The 18,110-nt window shown below is 44.9% G+C and overlaps 1 protein-coding gene across 2 annotated transcripts in view; it reads left to right on the top strand.

Moving 5' to 3' along the window:
* The window catches only part of MYLK (myosin light chain kinase), a 264,716-nt gene that overhangs the window by 63,632 nt on the left and 182,974 nt on the right, over positions 1-18,110 (top strand). The window contains exon 1 of one of the 2 annotated variants that reach the window (XM_045185766.3): positions 16,399-16,525. The exons of the other annotated variant lie outside the window; for it this stretch is intronic. The gene's annotated coding sequence lies outside the window, so the exon portion shown is untranslated. Of the gene's footprint in view, positions 1-16,398; positions 16,526-18,110 lie in introns of those variants that run through there. 2 annotated transcript variants of the gene reach the window in all.

Genomic DNA, 18,110 nt, shown 5'->3' with positions numbered 1-18,110 from the left:
GATGGGCACTTAGGTTGCTTCCAGTACTTGGCTATTGTAAATTGTGCTGCTATGAACATTGGGGTGCATAGGTTCTTTTGGATTGGTGTTTCAGGGTTCTTAGGGTATAATCCCAGCAGCGGAATCACTGGGTCAAAGGGCAGTTCCATTTTTAGTTTTCTGAGGAAATTCCATACTGTTTTCCACAGTGGCCACACCAGTCTGCATTCCCACCAACAATGTACTAGGGTTCCCTTTTCTTCGCATCCTCTCCAACATTTGTTTATTGATTTGTTTATGTTGGCTACTCTGACTGGTGTGAGATGGTACCTCATTGTGGTTTTAATTTGCATCTGTCTGATGGCTAGTGATGCTGAGCATCTTTTCATATGTCTCTGGGCCCTCTGTATGTTTTCCTTGGAGAAGTGTCTGTTCAAGTCCTTTGCCCATTTTTTAATTGGGTTGTTTGTCTTCCTGGAGTGGAGTTGTGTGAGTTCTTTATATATTTTGGAGATCAGGCCCTTGTCTGAGGTATCATTGGCAAATATGTTTTCCCATACTGTTGGTTCTCTTTGACCTGTTTGATATTTGAGTGCACATCCCTTCAAACTGTGCAGGAATCCTAAACCTAGCCCTTGCCTGAGACCAGGCACCAGATCGTTGAGTTCAAGGTGAAACGGAGGCTGAGGAAGAGTAAAATATTTGGGGAGCCATGTAGGTTGACAGAAATCAAAGAGGACCCAGATTCAAGAGCCATAAAAATTTCGTGCACTTTGACTCAGTAATGGAAATTCTTAAAATACATTTTGGGGAAATAATCTAAGATGGAGAAATTATGTTCATGAAATTGTAACTTATGATGTTGTTTTAATAGAATTGGAAGCAACCTAAATGGTAAATATTAGGGCACAATTGAGTAAATTATGATGCATCCATTCGATGGAATATTATAGAATCATTAAAAATAAGATTATGAAAAGTATGCCATAACCAGGAAAAAGTTTGTGGTTTAGCTTGAAGAAAAGTATGAAAATAAAGGCAATGATAATGTATATATCTAATTTTGTTTTTAAAGTACATATTTAGAAAAAGACTAGAAATAGGAGGTCTGTCCAGAAAGTATCCAGCATGTAATATGAAAAATAGTGGCATTTATTGAAGAAGATACAAGAAACATTGTACATAGGACAATGATGCCTCAGTCCCCTTTGAAGTAGGCACCGTGGGACTTCACACAATTCTCCCAACTCCAGCTTTGGTAGCAGAAGTTGCAGAATGAATTTTGCCACAACACAATTCATGCCAAGATCCTGTGTAAAAATCTTGAAAACAGTAGTTTTTAGAATCCCCATATCAGCTTCTAGTTCTCACACCCACACCATCAGTCGCTAAACTTTGTTGATTGCAGCCTGTACACATTCAACATTCTCAGGTGTTCTGCTTGTTGCAGGCCTTCCTGAACATGGATTGCTTTCAACAGATTCTTGACCATCTTTGAAGAGTTTGTGCCACACTTTTATTTGTGCTGCACTCATTGTATCATACCCAAAAGCCTTCTGAATTACCTGAATAGTTTCTGCAGGGGAATGTTCAAGCTTAACACAAAATCTGATGCAGATTCATTGCTTTACTCACTCTGTCATTTTGAGTGTGATGGCCATACAGTACACATGCTCACTCAATGTCATCGATGACCCCCATTGACTAGTAGAGTGAAGTTGTCATTGTTCATGTATGCTCATTCTAGTCCACTCTCCTTGGCTGCCACGTTACATCTATGTAGCATAAACTAATCTCATTATATTAACAATGGCTGGACTTTTTCCAGACAGACCATATGTGTGTGTGTGTACATACAAATACACACACACACACATAATAGTATTTGTTAGAAAAAAAGTCACTTGTAATTCTACTCATGACCAGACTTTCAGCAAATATTGTTTATGGACAGTGACAAAAGAAGATGGAACAAGGGAACTGGAGTGAATTTAAAGTTCATGCAGGACTTCTGGCCAAGATGGAGGCATAAGTAGATACACTTTGCCTTATTGCACAACCAAAAGAAGGAAAACAACAAATTTAAAAACAAAAAATAACCAAAACTGACAGAAAATCAAATTGTATGGAAGTCCGACAACCAAGGAGTTAAAGAAGAAACATTCATCTGGACTGGTAAGAGGGGCGGAGACAGGCAGCGGGGATGGAGAGGACTTATGGCAAGGCGGCAGATGGAGGACGGGAGCAGGCAGTTCCACATTTGCGTGCAGATAAACCGGAACTACTGGGGAGCAAGACAGACCACGCAACCCAGGGTTCCAGTGTGGGGAAACAAAGCCTCAAACCACTGATTGAAAACACCTGTGAGGGTTGAGGCGGCAGCAGGAGAAACTCCCAGCCTCACAGGAGAGTTCGTTGGAGAGACCCACAGGGGCCTAGAATGTACACAAACCCACCCACCCAGGGAAGCAGCACCAGAAGGGCCCAATTTGATTGTGGGTAGTGGAGGAAGTGACTGAAAACTGGGCAGAGAGTGGAGCAAGTGCCATTGCTCCCTATACGACCCCCCTCACCCCCCACCCATACAGCGTCACAGCACAGCGAGGAGCAGTTACCCTGCCCTGGTGAATACCTAAGGCTCCGCCCCTTTATGTAACAGGCACGCCAAGACAAAAAAAAATATGACCCAAATGAAAGAACAGATCAATGCTCCAGGAAAAATACAACTAAGTGATGAAGAGATAGCCAAACTATCAGATGCACAGTCCAAAACACTGGTAATCAGGAAGCTCACAGAATTGGTTGAATTTGGTCACAAATTAGATGAAAAAAATGAAGGCTATGCTAAGAGAAAAAAAGGAAAATGTACAGGGAACAAGTAGTGATGCGAAGGAAACTGGACCTCAGATCAATGGTGTGGACCAGAAGGAAGACAGAAACATTCAACCAGAAAAGAATGAAGAAACAAGAATTCAAAAAAATGAGGAGAGGCTTAGGAACCTCCAGGACATCTTGAAACATTCCAACATCCGAATTATAGGGGTGCCAGAAGGAGAAGAGGAAGAACAAAACATTGAAAACTTATTTGAACAAATAATGAAGGAGAACTTCCCCAGTCTGGCAAAGGAAATAGACTTCCAGGAAGTCCAGGAAGCTCAGAGAGTCCCAAAGAAGCTGGACCCAAGGAGGAACACACCAAGGCACATCCTAATTCCATTAGCCAAGATGAAACAGAAGGAGAGAATCTTAGAAGCAGCAAGAGAAAAGAACACAGTTACCTACAAAGGACTTCCCATAAGACTGTCAGGTGATTTCTCCCAAGAAACCTTGCAGGCAAGAAGGGGCTGGCAAGAAGTATTCTAAGTCATGAAAGGCAAGGACCTACATCCGAGATTACTCTATCCAGCAAAGCTATCATTTAGAATGGAAGGGCAGATAAAGTGCTTCCCAGATAAGGTCAAGTTCAAGGAGTTCATCATCACCAAGCCCTTATGAAATGAAATGTTAAAGGGATTTATCTAAGAAAAAGAAGATAAAAATATGAACAGTAAAAGTGACAGCAAACTCACAGTTATTAACAACCACACCTAAAGCAAAAACAAAAGCAAACTAAGCAAACAACTAGAACAGGAACAGAACCACAGAAATGGAGATCACATGGAGGGTTGTCAATAGGGGACTGGGAGGGGGAGAGAGTGGGGAAAGGTACAGAGAATAAATAGCATAAATGATAGGTGGAAAATAAATGGGGGAGGGGGTAAGAATAGTGTGGGAAATGTAGAAGCCAAAGAACTTATAAGTATGACCCATGGACATGAACTATAGGGGGGAATGCGGGAGGGAGTGGGTGGGCAGGATGGAGTGGAGTGAGGGGGGGAATGGGACAACTGTAATAGCATAATCAATAAAATATATTTTTTAAAAAAGCATTGCATTCCTTTGAAGTCCTATAGTTATTTGTAAAATCTACTTAGAGCTGTCATTCTATACAATAATGTGAACACATTGGTTTTAATATAAAAATGCTCCTCCAAATCTTTGAGTATAGTTGATCCTCCAGGATGAAGTGGCCACTGTTATCCCCAAAGTGCACATAGCTGCACCCCTCGGTGGTTGCAGGTGGGATCCCATCATTTCTAAGGCCCCTCCCAGCCCTGACATTCAAGGTTCCTAGGATGAGCGAGTCTCCTCTTCACAGGACCCGAGATTGGTACCCTGGAATCCTGAAGGAACCTGGGAGAGGCAGGCTCCCCTGTACCTCTCCCTGTAGTGGGACTGGAAAGTGGGAGGCGGAGGTGCAACCAGCAGAAGTGAGGGAGATGATGCATCCCTTGGAGTAAAGAATGAAGTCTGGAGGAGGAGGAGGGCTGTGTCTGAGCCTGACTTTTGGCTGTTGGGCTGATAAACCTGGCTGGGTTGGGTTGGCAGCCCTCCGCCACCTCAGGTAGGTTCCAGAAAACACTAAGCCATTGTTTCTCATCCACAGCTGGAGGCTGTCCTGGGAACAGGCCCTCATTATCGGGGGAGGGTGGGTGAGGGCAAGGGGTGAACTGCATGTGGAAACATAGGGCTTGTCACATGGCCAAGGCATCTCCTGGCAGTTCTGATATAGCACCCGAGGCCAAGGTCTGCAGTTATGCCCAGCCCGTGGGAGGAGGGTTGAGGGGAGCCTGGAGAAGAGCAGCAAGCTTTTGGGGAGAATAGAGATTTCTATCCTGTGAATGGGAAGAGAGAGCATCTCTCTGTGGGTGGAGAGGAATGTCTACTTATGGTGGTACATAAATTTTCTAGAGATTAGCTACTATGCCTGGTCTCCCCCTCAGGCCTGAGGGATTGAAATGAAGTCATCCATTTGTTTAGGACAAATATAAGGGGCTTTCCCTGGGTGAGGGATTTACTACATTAGTCAAATTTGTACCCATCAGATTTCCTTCCAATAAAATCCAAGGGACTATAAACACAGTTGTTATGCTGCAAATTTCCTGCTGGGCATGGTATTTATTTAATAAGATTTAACATATCTTGCTAAATCTTTCCTGAACATGTTACCAAACTGAGCCAGGATTTGGCATAAGAAGGAGTAGATTCTAGTTCTGTTTTATTAGCTATGTGACTTTAGGCAAGTCACTTGGTCTTTGAGCCTCAGATTTCCCATCAATAAATGCAGTTATAACATGTCTCAATATGTGGTCTAGTTGAAGTGAAATCTTGATTGGGAAAGGCATTTCATAGGTTGTCAATAGCTCAATGTTATGAGACTGATGAGCTACCTACTGTGCTAAGGAGGCACCTTCAATGTTAATTTTAAATAGAAGCCCCTTTGGCAGCATTATCTGAAAGTACTGCTATCCTCTAGGTCCTCCACAACCTAGTCTCAATCAATTTGATGACTATACCTCTACTCAAAACTCTTCTTAGCCCCACGCTTTCCCAAATTAGTTCCTTTGCTCTTAGATGTGCAGCACCATCTGGCCATTTTTCTGTGCCTTGCAAACTTCAGAGATTCCTGTTCCTGTCTTTGAGGATATATAGGTCCACTCTGGACCCTTCCTCATATGTACATTAAAGGCATTGGATTAGATGATACAAGTCTCCTTCCAGCCCTCACATTCTGTGATCCAGCCATATCCCACTATGCTAACAGTCTATCACACTTTGGAAGGGTAAGAGCAATACTTATTGTCTAGCCATTGACAAGTGACTGATAAAAAGAAGTCAACATAAGAGTGTGAATTAGTAATCTCTTAGTGATAGATAGGGCTATATCTGCAGCAATATTTAAATGGACTAGAACATCTAAGTAAAATATGACACCTCTGATTCTTCATCATAATTGACTATTATTAGAGAGTTATCATTTGTTGAGTGCTTGCTGTGTGCCAGGCATTGTTAGAAATTGCATAGTACAATGTATTGGGCATTCTGAGCATCTACTTTGTGTTAGATACTTGAAGTTACCTCTAATTTCCACAGAGCCCTAAAAAGTAGATTTATAGATGAGAAAATTGAGGTTTAGAGAGGTTAAGTAAATCACCCAAGGTTATCTGGCTACTAAGTGGCAGAAGCACGTTCACATCCAGGCATGTACAAAGCCTGTGATGAGCTCATTCACTGAAATCCACTGGCTGTCACCACCTAGCTTACTCTTAGATCGTCACTTATTGTCATTAGTGTGCTAGGACTAGTGGTGAGCTCAGCTGTGTTCTTGATACAAGTCTGGGCTTGACCCTAGAGTAGTGATTGGTACTCTATCTAGATGCGGTGACCAACCTGAAAATTGTATGGAAAAAACTCACCTTGGAAATCGCATTTAAAAAAAAAACACCTGGATTTAGGACCCTCCCTCCTTCAGCATGTCAGTGACATCCAGTCTCAGATGCCTCCTCATTCACCTTCTCTGTACCTACCTCATTCCCCCTCTCAGCACTTACCCTCTCGTCTCAGTGCTGATCAACGGTGGAAGGAAAATGAGAAATCCATCACACTGTTTGCCAGGCCTTTGGCTTCAGCCAAAGGAGGCAGATTGTGTTTGTGGGAGTAATTAGGAAACAACTGCAAACTCAGCTTTCAAACTGGGGAGCAAGTAGGAGTTGATACCTCAGGCTGGCTGTGTGCATTTTCTTGTGCAGTGTTACAGTGGGGAAGGTATCTCCAGGCCTCTCAGTAAGGGAAGCTCAAGTGAGCCATGGGCATGCTGGAGCCAGGCGGGTACTGGCAACTGCCCAGGGCCCTTGGAGGTCCAGCAGGAGCTGTGGATGCTTGTAGCTGGAGATAGTCTTCAAACTCACCCTCAGTTCTTATCAGCATTCCTCATCTCTGCACCCCTTCCTGTCAGCAGTGCTTCCTGCCCCACTTCTTGGAAGACACTGCTCCAGCCTGATGCCTGCGGCTTTCATGTGGAAACGCAGGACTCCCACAGAAATGTCCTCCTCATTCTCTCTCCTCTACTCATCCAGGCGTTAGTCCAGCCACAGAATAATGTTTTCGCAGGAGGAACAGGTCAGGGGAAACTGGCATCTCTAAACTGTGTGAAAAGGAGCAAGGGCCATGTGAGCTCTGCTCACAGTTCACCAACATCCATGTTCTCAGAGTCTAAGGGCCCTCCTAGCACAGGAGCCTCTGTCCCTTCAGATCATTAACACAGGGCCAGCATCCCCTGCAAACGTGAAGGTCAGTGTGTGCTTCAGGTGACTCAGAAAGGTTGGGACATTCCAGTCCGGAATTAGAGAAGCTGCTCGAAGGTCCCTTCAGGTCAGGGTGTGATCAGCAGAATCAGGAGGCATACTTCCTTTCTTGGCCCTCTTTTCCAGAGCTTTCCTAGGCTTCTCCAAAGACCAGGAGAGAAGGAGCAGGGCAGACTCATGGCACAGACTGGTGACCCTTCTCTTCACTCCCCACTCTGCTCGTTCTAGATCTCTCCTCAACCCTCTAACATTCCAACACCAACAGTGCACTTATACCACTGTGGGCCTCCCAGCCCTGCCCACCAGCTCCCCCACCTACTCCCCCTGCTCAAGACTCATGTTTCTAAATAACCCCAAAATGTTTAAATATATTTTATTGATTATGCTATTATAGTTGTCCCATTTTTTCCTCTTTATTCCCCTCCTCCATGTAACCCCCTCCCACCATCATTCCCCCACCTTAGTTCATGTCCATGGGTAATACATATAAATTCTTTGGCTTATATATTTCCCATACTATTCTTAACCTCCCCCTGTCTATTTTCTACCTACCATTTATGCTTCTCATTCTCTGTACCTTTTCCCCATTCTTCTCCTCCCCCCCACCCGCTGATAACCCACCATGTGACCGCTATTTCTGTGATTCTGTTCATGTTCTAGTTGTTTGCCTAATTTGGTTTTGTTGTTTTTAGGTTCAGTTGTTGATAGTTGTGAGTTTGTTGTCTTTTTACTGTTCATAGTTTTCATCTTCTTCTTTTTCTTAGGTAAGTCCCTTTAACATTTCATATAATAAGGGCTTGGTGATGATGAACTCCTTTAACTTGACCTTATCTGGGAAGCACTTTATCTGCCCTCCCATTCTAAATGATAGCTTTGCTGGATAGAGTCATCTTAGAGGTAGGGCCTTGCCTTTCATGACTTGGAATACTTCTTTCCAGCCCCTTCTTGCCTTCAAGGTTTCTTTTGAGAAATCAGCAGACAGTCTTATGGGACTCCTTTGTAGGTAACTGTGTCCTTTTCTCTTGCTGCTTTTAAGATCCTGTCCTTATCTTTAATCCTGGCTAATGTAATTATGATGTGCCTTGGTGAGTGCTTCCTTGGGTCCAGCTTCTTTGGGACTCTCTGAGCTTCCTGGACTTCCTGGAAGTCTGTTTCCTTTGCCAGATTGGGGAAGTTCTCCTTCATTATTTGTTCAAATAAGTTTTCAGTTTCTTGCTCTTCCTCTTCTCCTTCTGGTACACCTATGATTCAGATGTTGGGACGTTTAAAGTTGTTCCAGAGGTTCCTAAGCCTCTCCTCCATTTTTTGAATTCTTGTTTCTTCATTCTGTTCTGGTTGAATGTTTATTTCTTCCTTCTGCTCCAAACTGTTGATTTGAGTCCCGGTTTCCTTCCTGTCACTGTTGGTTCCCCATACATTTTCCTTTATTTCACTTTTCACAGCCTTCACTTTTTCCTCTATTTTGTGACCATACTCAACCATTTCTGTGAGCATCCTGATTACCAGTGTTTTGGACTGTGCATCTGATAGTTTGGCTATCTCTTCATCACTGAGTTATATTTTTTCTGGAGCTTTGATCTGTTCTTTCATTTGGGTCATTTTTTTTTTTTGTCTTGGCGTGCCTGTTACATAAAGGGGCGGAGACATAGTTATTCAACAGTGCAGGGTAACTGCTCCTTTCTGTGCTATGACGCTGTATGGGGCAGGGGGTGAGTGGGGTTGGATAGGGAGCAATGGCACTTGCTCCACTCTCTGCCCAGTTTTCAGTCACTTCCTCCACTACCCACAATCAAATTGGGCCCTTCTGGTGCTGCTTCCCTGGGTGGGTGGGTTTGTGTACATTCTAGGCCCCTGTGGGTCTCTCCAATGAACTCTCCTGTGAGGCTGGGATTTTCTCCTGCCACCTCAACCTCCACAGGTTTTTACAGCCAGGGGTTTTGAGGCTTTATTTCCCCACACTGGAACCCTGGGTTGCGTGGTCTGTCTTGCTCCCCAGTAGTTCCGGTTTATCTGCACGCAAATGTGGGACTGCCTGCTCCCGTCCTCCATCTGCCGCCTTGCCATAAGTCCTCTCCATCCCCGCTGCCTGTCTCCGCCCCTCTTACCAGTCCAGATGAATGTTTCTTCTTTAACTCCTTGGTTGTCGGACTTCCATACAATTTGATTTTCTGTCAGTTTTGGTTATTTTTTGTTTTTAAATTTGTTGTTTTCCTTCTTTTGGTTGTGCAATGAGGCAAAGTGTATCTACCTATGCCTCCATCTTGGCCAGAATTTCTCTACATAACTCAAATTACTATATGTTGGCTGAATTGAGGGAGAGAGAGGAAGAATGAAGTAATAGAAAGAAAAGAAATATCTTCCATTTACTGAATGACACTCCCTCATTAATTTTGCTGTTAATATTTGCCACTTGGCTAAGGAGTGAAATGAGATAAGTCACCATAAGTACTTACTCCAAAGCTTGGCACATAGTGCTCACTAAAAAGTAGCTATTATTGGTTGTCTCTCTTTCTCCTATTTTCCTGAGGTTTCCACTCAGCTCTTTCAGCCCAGCCCCTCCCTGGACAGACCTGGGAGCTGGCCAGAGGCTGAGAAGCTGGAATAACTGAATAGGTGCCAGTTACTAGCACTGGCCTAGTCTTTAGAGTCTTCATGGGCTATGTTGGTATCTCACAGGTGTGCTGGGTGTGTGAAGCCCTGCATGGTGGACCCCAAACAGAGGTCTCTGGTAGGGAGGGCTTTGCCTCCTCCCTGGTGTCCTCCAGCATCTTGTTCCAGTCCTGGGCTTGGCTTCCCCTGCTGAAACCTTTCCTCCCTGCCCAGGTGTCCTATGGAGAGCTGGTCCCGATCCTGAAGACTCAGGTACACTAGGGCAGCAAGGGTCCAGAGAGGCCCTTCAGGCCATGTAGAGAAAACTGAAGAAGGAAATTGACTATCCTAAGGCCACACAGCTGGTTGGGGTGCAGCCATAGTAAGCACTGGAGTCACTGACTCTCTTCTGTGCTATTTACCCTTGCGTGCTATCCTGTTTTCTCCTGTGCCGGCTCCCTTTTTGGCCAAGGCTCTTCTGTCCTCTGATTTTTTAAAAAGATTTTATTTATTTCTAGAGAGGGGGAAGGGAGGGAGAAAGAGAGGGAGAGAACCATTGATGTGTGAGAGAAACATCAATCAGTTGCCTCTCGCATGTGCTCCAACTGGAGACCAGGCATGCAACCCAGGCACGTGCCCTGAGAATCAAACTGATGACTTTTTGCTTTGCAGGATGATGCTCAACCAACTGAGCCACACTGGTTAGAGCTCTCCTATGAGCTTTTGGCAGAAATCTGAAAACAATGACAGTGCTAACAATAGCTGCCACCACAGAGTGAGCACTTATTCTGTGCCAGTGACTGGCCCAGGGATGCTTTTTATACAACCTGCTGACCCTCATAGCAACCCTGCAGGTGGGGATTATTAGTAGCAGCCCCATTTTATGGATAAGTAAAGTAAGACTTTCAAAGATTGTCTCTTGCCTCAGGCCACAGTTACCAGTGGAGAACACAGCATCTGAATACAGAGCAGTCTGTTTCCTGATATGGAGCATCATGGGGATGGAAGCCTGGAGCTCTGATCCTGTTCCCTGAGTTGATTTCCATGCACCCTTGGACTGAGGTGGCAGCACTGCCCCTTCCTGAGTACTCACAGTGCTCATTTCATAGGGTTTAAAAACTGGGCACATGCCACATGACTTAGCAGACCAGAGCAGGGAGGTCCAGCATTTGAGAAGGGTATGGTCGAATAAGCACACTTGTGACCCCAGACTTTCTTTTGCAGGGATGATACCTGCTAATGAAATGAGTGAACTTTAGGTTTGTTGCTAGATTCTGATAGGAATGTGCATTTTGCTAATTTAGCTATAATTAGGGTTTCTGGCTTTGATTTATTTTGCATGTGACTTTTATTGTAGAAAGCTTCTCTCAGCCTGTTCTCATTAAATCCCCAATTAACAAGAACCCCAACAGGAAGAGAGCAGCTCCAGGAGACCAGGCCTCGCTCATTCACACTGTGTGTGCAGTTGAGTGCGTTTATTTGATCTGTGTGTGTGTGTGTGTCCCGTTTTGAGTAAACTTAAAAATAACTTTCTGGCAAAGATGTGGGCATTCAGGGTTGTGTTGCTAAGCAGACATCCTCCTCCCACCCATGGTCTGCTGCTCTGCTGATGTGGCCAGGCTGACATGGGCAGCTCATCTGCCTGTAGAAGACCAGCCCCTCCTCTAATGTATTTTCCAAGAGGGAAGGCCCAGGAAGCCACGGGGAAGAAGAGGCTGCCTGATGCTCAGAGGAGAACTCAGCTATGGGGGACAGAGCAGGCTGGCTTTGTGTGATTTCACTTGGGAACCCAGGGATATGGATCTGAGTTTCTTGGGGATGCCAGCAGGAAACCCAGAGAGTGTATGCCAGGCAGAACATCATTATGCCCATTTTACACACAGGAAGACCGAGAACCAAAGAATAGAAAGGATGCATGAGTTATATGCCAGGTGTAGAGCTAGACTGGCATGTGTCTGGAGCCAAACACCTGTAGGCCCCAGAGAAGTAGATATTATATTGTTGTGACCTGCTCACCCCCTGCTTTCTCTATGCCCTCTCTCTAAAATTCACAAGGTTCCCTATACAATAAAATTAAGTGGGGTCATAGTTTAGAGGTGATTTTTAAAGTTTTTTAGCACAAGTTTCTATTCATTCATGCATTCCACAAGTATCTATTGAGAACTTACTCATCAGTAATTTTGCTTACCAGTATTCTAGTTATTGGGGACACAGTAGTGAGCAAAACACACCAGACCTATAACCTGCTGAAGCTTGTGTTCCAGTAGGGGAGACCGGTTAATCATATAACCACATAACTGCATGGCTGCCAACTGTGATATGTGGACCTTGATGTACTTTCCTAACATGGGACCTGACCTAACCTGAATTGGACCAGAGTCTACATCGAGTATTTCCAATCAGACATTTTATACTTGCCAGTCGTTTACTTTTTGTTTTTGAGCCTAAGTGTAAGAACTTAAAAATTGTTCTTTTAAACATCCCCTCAAGCTCTGGTCCCTTTTGCTGATCCTTCAGGGGTGTATTTAACACCCAACATGGTAGCTGTTCCTAGTTGCTTAGTGTACTTCACAGATCTGATAAACACACTTTGCATGATTTTGCCCAAATCGTTGTCCTTGTTTCTGTCCAAATAGAATGACTTTCCCAATCCTGTTGCCCACTACCAGAAACCTCCATCTAAGACTTAGATCTGATTTACCTCCATTCCTCAGTGGTGAACAGCATTGTTTTTTGGATTCATTCCTCCTTTCTTAGCCATAAAATATTCAAATATCTACTACATTCAAGGTCTTTCAGAATCTGGGTATTTAATTCTTGGCCAAGAACTTAATTGACTTAAAGGTGTTCTCTTCATCAGTGTCTGTTTCATGCTTCAAATGGCTCTGGTCCACATTTGTTCAACAGTTTTTTTGGACAAAAAGATGGGAACAAATTAGGTATTAATTCACCCTCTTCCCCACCCGTCCCTCAAAGCTGCACTCCACTACTTTTATTTATTTATTTATTTATTCCTTACCCGAGGACATTTTTGCATTGCTTTGAGAGATGGAGGGAGGGAGAGAGAGAGAGACAAAAATGTGAGAGAGAATCACAGATTGGTGTCTTCTCATATGCACCCCAACTGGGGACCAAACCTGGGTATATGCCCTGACCTAGAATTGTACCTGCAACCTTTTTGGTCTATGGGACAATATTCCAACCACCTTTACCAAGTGGCAGGGCCCATTTGTGTATTTTAAGGAGAGCAGAAGTGAGAGCAGATAAGGAGAGCAGAGCAATAGACTAAAGCAACTGTTCTTACAGTGTGCCCTGGGGAGCTTTGGGGTCCTTGAGACTTTTTTTGTAGGCCATGAGACCCAAATCATTTTTGTAATAAAATGTTGTTTGCCTTTTTCATTCACCTCTCTTCAGTGTACAATGGAGTTTTCCAGCAGCTACAAATACTGTGATGTCACAACAGACTAGATATAGAAATAGATGTGAAGACTTAGCTGTTTTCTATTATTAAGCCAGACATTAAAGAAGTTTGCAAAAAGCTACAACTCTTATTTTTTTGTTTTAGAAAATATATTTTTCTTTAAAAAATGTTATGTTAATATATAATGGGCTTATTGAGGCTTTTAAATGATCTAATATTTTTTAGTTTTAATTTCTTTTTTTTGATATATTTATTGATTATGCTATTACAGTTGTCCCATTTCCACCCCTTCACTCAACTCCATCCTGCCCACCCCCCTCCCTCCCACATTCCCCCCTATAGTTCATGTCCATGGGTCATACTTATAAGTTCTTTGGCTTCTACATTTCCTACACTATTCTTACCCTCCCCCTGTCTATTTTCCACCTATTATTTATGCTACTTATTCTCTGTACCTTCCCCCCCTCCCCCTACCCTGTTGATAACCCTCCATGTGATCTCCATTTCTGTGGTTCTGTGCCTGTTCTAGTTGTTTGCTTAGTTTGCTTTTGTTTTTGTTTTAGATGTGTTTGTTAATAACTGTGAGTTGGCTGTCATTTTTACTGTTCCTATTTTTGATCTTCTTTTTCTTAGGTAAGTCCCTTTAACATTTCATAGAATAAGGGCTTGGTGATGATGAACTCCTTGAACTTGACCTTATCTGAGAAGCACTTTATCTGCCCTTCCATTCTAAATGGAAGCTTTGCTGGATACAGTAATCTTGGATGTAGGTCCTTGCCTTTCATGTCTTGGAATACTTCTTGCCAGCCCTTTCTTGCCTGCAAGGTTTCTTGGGAGAAATCACCTGACAGTCTTATGGGAAGTCCTTTGTAGGTAACTGTGTTCTTTTCTCTTGCTGCTTCTAAGATTCTCTCCTTCTGTTTCATCTTGGCTAATGGAATTAGGATGTGCCTTGGTGTGTTCCTCCTTGGGTCCAGCTTCTTTGGGACTCTCTGAGCTTCCTGGACTTCCTGGAAGTCTATTTCCTTTGCCAGACTGGGGAAGTTCTCCTTCATTATTTGTTCAAATAAGTTTTCAATGTTTTGTTCTTCCTCTCCTCCTTCTGGCACCCCTATAATTCGGATGTTGGAATGTTTCAAGATGTCCTGGAGGTTCCCAAGCCTCTCCTCATATTTTCGAATTCTTGTTTCTTCATTCTTTTCTGGTTGGATGTTTCTTTCTTCCTTCTCGTCCACACCATTGATTTGAGTCCCAGTTTCCTTCGAATCACTATTGGTTCCCTGTACATTTTCCTTTGTCTCTCTTAGCATAGGCTTCATTTTTTCATCTAGTTTTCGAACAAATTCAACCAATTCTGTGAGCGTCCTTATTACCAGCGTTTTGAACTGAGCATCTGATAGGTTGGCTATCTGTTCACTGCTTAGTTGAATTGTTTCTGGAGCTTTGAAGTGTTCTGTCATTTGGGCCTTTTTTATCTTTTTCTGTCTTGGCACACCTGTTACGTAAAGGGGTGGAGCCTTAGGTGTTCCCTGGGGTGGGGTAACGCTGGTTGCTGCACTGTGACACTGCACGTGGGGGAGGGGCCGAGAGGGAGCAATGGTGCCCACTCCACTCTCCACCGGATTTCAGTCTCTCCCTCCACTACCCACAATCAAACTGGGCCCCTCTGGTTCTGGTTCCCGAGTGGGTGGGCTTGTGCACACTCTAGGCCCCTGTGGGTCTCTCCAACGACCTCTCCTGTGACGCTGTGAGTCTCTCCCTCTGCTGCCCCAACTCCCACGGGTGCTTTCAATCAGAGGTCTCAGGCTTTATTTCCCCACACTGGAGCCCTGGGTTACACAGTCTGCTTCGCTCCCCGCTGTCCATCCCCATTTATCTGTGTGCGAGTGTGGGGCCGTGGGGTACTACCCGCCGCTCTGCCTGCCCTGTTCTCCGCCACTCTGAGTCCGGCCCTCTTGGTTTCTCTGTGTGCGAATGTGGGGCCGCAGGGTCTGCTAGTGGTCCAACTGCCTGCCCCATTCATCCCATACTCCGCCAGTCTGGGTCCCACCACGGCAACTCGAGTCCTCTCCACCCTGGCTGCCCGTCTCCGCCCCTCCTACCAGTCTGGATGAATGTTTATTTTTTATTTCCTTGGTGTCGGACTTCCTTGCCGTTCGATTTTCTGTCAGTTCTGGTTGTGCGAGGTGGCGCAGTGTGTCTACCTACGCCGCCATCTTGGTTCTCTAGTTTTAATTTCTAATACAGTAAATGTTGATAGCAACTCTTATTAACTCTTTTTCATTAACAAACGAAAACTCTTTGGGGTCCTCAGTACTTTTTAGGAGCATGAAGGGCCCTGGGATCAAGAAGTTTGAGAAAAGCTGAACAAGAGGGTAAGGAGTCACCTAGGTGTTATGAGAATCCCAGTTACTTAAGAATCAGACATGAGCCAATAGAAAAGCTCAAATTCATGTCATTGCCAATTCAGATGTTCATAGCTGGTCCCAAGGTGTGAGTTGCATAGGATGAGAGATTACTCTGGAATTATGGAAATCCTTCTGTCCCTTGGAGTAGGAGTACTGTTCTAAGCATCACCTTGCTACCACATTTTAGAGATATGCTCCAGGGACTGCTCCTGAAGCTCCCCCGCATCAGGACCAGTGCTGTTGGGTCCTCTGCACAACATGACTACAGTCTATAGAGCCAGGTTGAAATCTCACCCCAGATCCCCTAAGACAATTATAGCCTGGAGTTTCCCAGTCCATCTGCTCTCTGGGCTTGCCTCCTACTCAAGGGATCATAAACAGGCCTTTCTCAATTTAAGGAGGAAGGAGCTGGGTCTCAGGAGGCAATGTCCCATGAGGCCTAAATGGTAATTCTAGGCCAGATGTGCCAAAGGGTGACTGGTATTCCAGGCTAGATGTAGAGTTGGGGGCGTGTCCAGTCCCTCCAAGGGCTCAGCTCTCTGCTTGACAGCATCCTGCCTTTGCTCCACACTCAGAATGGAATCTGCAGCTTTGTAAAAACCCATAAGCTTCCACCCCTGGTTTCCCCAGGACTCCACTGAGAACCTCTGCAGCTGGCAGCCAGGGGTTTCAAAGGTCACCCCAGCTGGGCGGATTAGAACAACAGATCTCCCTGACTGGGAGAAGCTGGCTGCCCGGCAGAAGGCAAGTTGCAACATCTGCGAGCAAAGTCAAACCCCCCTTAACTTTTTCAGTCTGGTCCTGGGCTCTGCGCCGTCCCTGGCTCTCCATCCCTCTCTTCCTTCTCAGACAGACCTTGGACAGGAATATCTGCAGTACAGTGGTATAGAATGGCTGCCCACACGTCCCGACTCATGTGAGAGCTGCCCAGGTGAGAGGCCACGGTAAGGCATGTCCGTTCTTTGGTGTGTGGCCCTGCTCCACTGTTTGCTCCCATAGGTCACAGCAAGTCATCCTGGCTCAGTCTGTTGCAGAGGAGCAGCCCACTCAAGGATTAGGAGCAATTAGGAAATTTGTCAGGATTTGAGTCCTGCAGAGAGAGGATTAAGGTGAGCAGAGTGGAGCTGTCATTGCCTGGGGCATTTGCACCTGGGTGGGCTGTCTCTGACTCGTGCTGTGTCTTATAGGTGGGTTCACCTTTAACAGCCAGGCTTCTGATGCGGAGCCTGCCAGCAGCCCTTCCCTATAGGAAAAGCATGGTATTTCCAGGATGCCCTGCTGACCGATCAGGTGCTTAAAGACAGCAATCATTTAAAATGCATGCACTTTCTGTAAGGAAGGGGACGTCTGCTTTTTCTAAGCCTGTTCTGCCATATAACTTGATCCCTGATTTTTAACTTTTATTCTGAATCTTTTTGCACTCTGTTTTGGCCTGGATAGTTGAAAGTGTTCCTTTCTGAGTTCAAGAGACAATTTATGGTACTTTTGTTCAAATTAAAGTCCAATTAACTTAGTGCTGCTTTGAATGAGATACATTCCGTTACTTGTGGAAACCGTATTTGGAAGTGAGCTTTGGCCCAGGCATTGTGTGTGTGTGTGTGTGTGTGTGTGTGTTGGGGAGTTGCTTTCAGCCCTCACACCACTGCTCTTTCTTTTTTTTATTGATTTTTTGTTTTTGTTTTTAGGGAGGGAGAGAGGAAGGGGTGGGGGGGGAGAGAGAGAAAGAGCGAGAGATCGATTCGTTGTTCCACTTACTGATGCATTCATCAGTTGCTTTTTGTATGTGCCCTGACAGGGTATAGAACTCACACCCTTGGTGCAACAGGATGATGCTCTAGCTAACTGAGCTACCAGGCCAGGGCACCACTGTTTTACCCACCCCAACTCCATTTTTTGTCTTCTTACTTCTCTGTCCTCTGATCATTATTGAATAAAACCCTCTAGTTGGTTGGTTTAATTCCAGCCTCTCAGCACTGCTCTGCCGGTAGAGAAGATAATGGTGGTGTTCTCCATGGGAATGTGGTCACCAGGCTGGACAAGGGATTAGAAGGGAACAAGGATGGTTGGGTTTTATTTATTTATTTATTTTGATAGAGCATTCCAAATATGTCAGTAGCCATTATTTGACAGTGTGGACAGGAGGTGTTTATGCTGCTGATGGCAGTGGGTGGGACGATGGGCTGAGCAGAGCTGTTTGTTATATCTGGCTGCCATGGGCCTGGGCTTTGGTACTGCTTGCAGGGTAGTTCAGTAACTGCCCCCCACAACTGCCTTGAAGGGGACTGGATGCCTTCTAGCTGTACTGACCTGCCTGTTCTGTTTCTAACCATGAAGCCAGGCCTTCCCTAAGGCCGAATGACTTCTGTTTTCAGTGTTCTTGAGGCCAAGCATGTTCCTTTTGATGATAGTATCCAGGGCCTTCGGGAGGTATAGGTGGACCTCAGAAGGTCTTGGATCAAGAGGATTTGTAGAGAGAGTCCTGAGCCTGATGTCCCCACTCCTGGTTTCCAGCACCTCTGAAAGCAGAGG

This window comes from Desmodus rotundus, chromosome 2, assembly GCF_022682495.2.
Source record: "Desmodus rotundus isolate HL8 chromosome 2, HLdesRot8A.1, whole genome shotgun sequence".
Taxonomy (NCBI): domain Eukaryota; kingdom Metazoa; phylum Chordata; class Mammalia; order Chiroptera; family Phyllostomidae; genus Desmodus; species Desmodus rotundus.
Note: the sequence above shows the minus strand (reverse complement) of the source record. Positions and strands in the feature narration are given on the sequence as shown.